The sequence below is a fragment of the Rhincodon typus genome, chromosome 12 (genome assembly GCF_021869965.1).
Source record: "Rhincodon typus isolate 14 chromosome 12, sRhiTyp1.1, whole genome shotgun sequence".
NCBI lineage: Eukaryota > Metazoa > Chordata > Chondrichthyes > Orectolobiformes > Rhincodontidae > Rhincodon > Rhincodon typus.
Window position 1 is genome coordinate 38,145,145 of NC_063343.1, and position 3,256 is coordinate 38,148,400.

A 3,256-nucleotide genomic window follows, 5' to 3' on the forward strand; every position below is an offset into this window, starting at 1 on the left:
GCACAGTCATTATCCATAAACTGACCCAGTCTGAAGACTGCAACAAACAAGGTTTATACACTCTGAGAGAACATGAACACAGTGGTTCAGAAACTACTTTCAGACCAGTAACAAAGAAAGTCCTGATGGCAGTCTAATGACTGGGAATTTCTTCTGGGATGCCAGTTTGTAATAGCGTGCACCCAGCAACCTGAGGGGTAGCTCCTAACCAGTAATGTTGATCTTGACAAGATTAAGCAACAAGAATCCTTCCAACTGTTTGACTTACTATTATCACCATGGACCCAGATACCTCCAGATCTGGTCATGGTTGGGACAGAACATTCTTCTCCTGACTGCCACTCAGAGTATTGGACAGAAGCTTCAAGCCATGTTGATTGCAGCATTAGCGCATCACTGTTAGTATGGTCTGTAGTCTTTAAGGACCCCAGCAGAAGTGATATTTGAAAATGGTCCTCAATTCATTGAAAACCATATGTGTACGACAGCTATCAACCATGTCACATCATTGCCCTGATATCCTCATTCTAACTAAAGCAATATGTTTGATAATATTAACAATTTCTTATTAATATAAAGAAACTGACAGTTGAGCATCATCTAAGGATTCATTTAATATTTTTGTTGTACCCCATATGTCATTCAAAGAGTGTTCTTGTGAATCCTCCAATGATCAACTGTGCTTTGTTCTCTGAAGAACACATTTAAAAAGGGATATTTCATTTTCATACAGTGAAAGATAATGTTGGAGTACCAGCGGGTTTTTGGAATGATTATTAGAAGTTAAAAAACAGACGTGATTCTGAAAAATTCAGCAGAGCTTAAGGTGGAAAAATCACTCAGTTTTGACACGGATTTGAAGTTACTGAAAAATGTCAGGGAAAAAAGCAGAGGTTCAATAATGTTTAGCCAACCCTCATCATTCAAGAAAATTATATCGTCGGACTGAAGGTATAACATCACTGTTGAAAAGAAAGGCAGACAAGTCAGGTAAATATAGACTGGCATGGTAAACTTACAGGATTTAGGATTCAAGAGAAAATATTTCAAAATTTAGAAGTTAATCCAGATCTAATTAGCACAAATTTGTTGAAATCAAACTATGCTTTACAAATTGAGGGAAGTTTTTCTTAGGATTTAAGATTTTGAAGATTCTTCTGCATCCTCCACATGGTCTACATGATATCGAGTGGAATTAGCTTTGTTGTTATGTGTACTCTAATGAGTTACAGTGAAAAGTTTACAAGTCGCCACTTATGGCACCATCTTTGGTACAAGATACCTGGGTACAGATTCTTCAGTACAGCTTCTTAGGAAAAAAAAGAAAAATGAAGAAATTAAAAAGTCCAGCATTACAGATTGTAGGAATAAATTAGAAAATAGAAAATAGTCCTTCCAACGCAGTCCACAATGGCACCTAGCCTCTAGTCTGTGCCAGGCCTTGACTCCAGATTGCACTGGGCTTCATCTCGAGGCTCTCGATGCCTGGAATCCTCAGTAGATGTGCAGATCAGGAGTAGCTATTTTATCTATGGCTTAATTAATAACTTATTTAGAAACGGCAAATCAGCCTTGCTTTTAGTACTCAATGACTCTGAATGTCATCAAGTACTGTGATGCTATAACAGCACCAGAACAGCAAGGGCAGAGAATGGTTCAGGGCTTATGGAAGTTTATAAGAAAATGAGGAATATTGACTGATTTAATGGTAGTTGTCTTTTCCCTGCATACGGGGAATATCAAAACTAGGGGGCACATTTTTAAGGTGAGACGAAAGAAGTTTAAAAAAAGACATGAGGGGCAAATTTTTTACAGAGTGTGGTTCATGTGTGGAATGAACTTCTTGAAGGAGTGGTGGATGTGGGTACAATTACAATGTTTAAAAGACATTTGGATGAGTGCATGAATAGGAAAGGTTTGGAGGGAAATGAGTCAGGAGCAGGCCAGCAGGATTAGTATAGTTTGGGATTACATTCAGCATGGACTGGAGGGTCTGTTTCTGTGCTGTATGACTCTGTGACCTGCTAATGCACAAGGCATTGAGGCTATCCACAAGCTGTTCTCGAGTATGTTTGCCATCGTTTCTTTGGTGACTAGAAGGATTCAAAGGGGTCATTAGCTACAAGACAAATTTCTGTCAAACCCAGAAGATCAATGGCTAGTGACCACTTGTATGGAAGAAAAATTTTGGAAGAAAACAGCAATAATAATAGATGAATAAGGATTTAAACTGGGATGATAATTGCCTAGGTGAGAACTGTGGAAGCATCAGCAAAGCGGACACCAAGTCTTCGTGGTGGGGGGCGGGGTGGGAAGAGAATGCTTACAAAAATAAACCGACAGTAGGAAATCTGACACAGGAGCATATCTGGAGGTCAGTGTGGGAGCGCTAGTATATGAACCAACTCTGGATCCACCTTGCATATTTATGCATTTAAATCTTCTCCCGAATCATTCTGTTTATTTTCTCGTGATATTAAGGAATTATTTTACGTGAAAGCCCAGTTGCAAAATAAAGAATCTTTCGCTAATTCCGACATTCTGGGGACTGAGACTCTGCAGAGCAGTCCATCACGATACCTATCTGCCCGCCTCCATCTGGCGGTGATTGGTAACTATGACACCGTCTTCGTGATTCTGGTGGTTAGTCCCGCTGTCAATCACCTAACCCCGCCCCCTCCGGGGACGGGGAGGGGTGTTGGCGCGCGGGCGGCCGGCAGTGGGAACGCGCTGACGTCGTTGAATGTTTAGCTTTGCTCGAGCAACCATGGCAGCCGCTCGGTGACAGCTCGGCGGCTCCTCTCCGACCGTCTCTCCCTCGCCGTTAACTGCTAGCCTGATCCCCCGCTACCGAGGGGAGGATTTCCCCACCTCCCCTGGTTTGTTTGTAAGTCACTTTGGAACTTTGCTGTTTCCTTACGGCGGTTGTGTTGAGGTAGGTGCTGACTTACCAGGCCGCCCTGCACGCAGCCTTGACTAAGGCCTTTATCAGAGATTCCCGAGCGACTGGAGCTGCCGCAGGGCCTCGAGTTGGGATTCGCTGTGCATTCAGCGGCCCGGACTGGCGCGGTCCGGCTACTCCAGGCCGGACGGCAGGAAGACGAATCACCACACCCCAAAGCCCGTAACCGACCCGCAACCAACCACCCCTATTACCGTGCAATTTCTCCCTCACCAACCCTGCCCCACGACGCTTCCCTCACCCCTTCCCAACATCTCCCATTATCTTCCCCATTCCACACCTCAAACCCCCCCC

At 43.6% G+C, this 3,256-nt stretch overlaps 1 protein-coding gene across 7 annotated transcripts in view; it reads left to right on the forward strand.

Moving 5' to 3' along the window:
• The first annotated feature begins 2,699 nt into the window (after nucleotides 1-2,699).
• Nucleotides 2,700-3,256, forward strand: part of LOC109917844 (mitogen-activated protein kinase 9) — a 35,858-nt gene continuing 35,301 nt past the window's right edge. For 5 of the 7 annotated variants that reach the window (XM_048603399.1, XM_048603400.1, XM_048603401.1 and 2 more), the window contains exon 1: nucleotides 2,700-2,887. The gene's annotated coding sequence lies outside the window, so the exon portion shown is untranslated. Of the gene's footprint in view, nucleotides 2,936-3,256 lie in introns of all 7 variants that reach the window. The other 2 variants (XM_048603404.1, XM_048603403.1) reach the window with 1 other exon arrangement.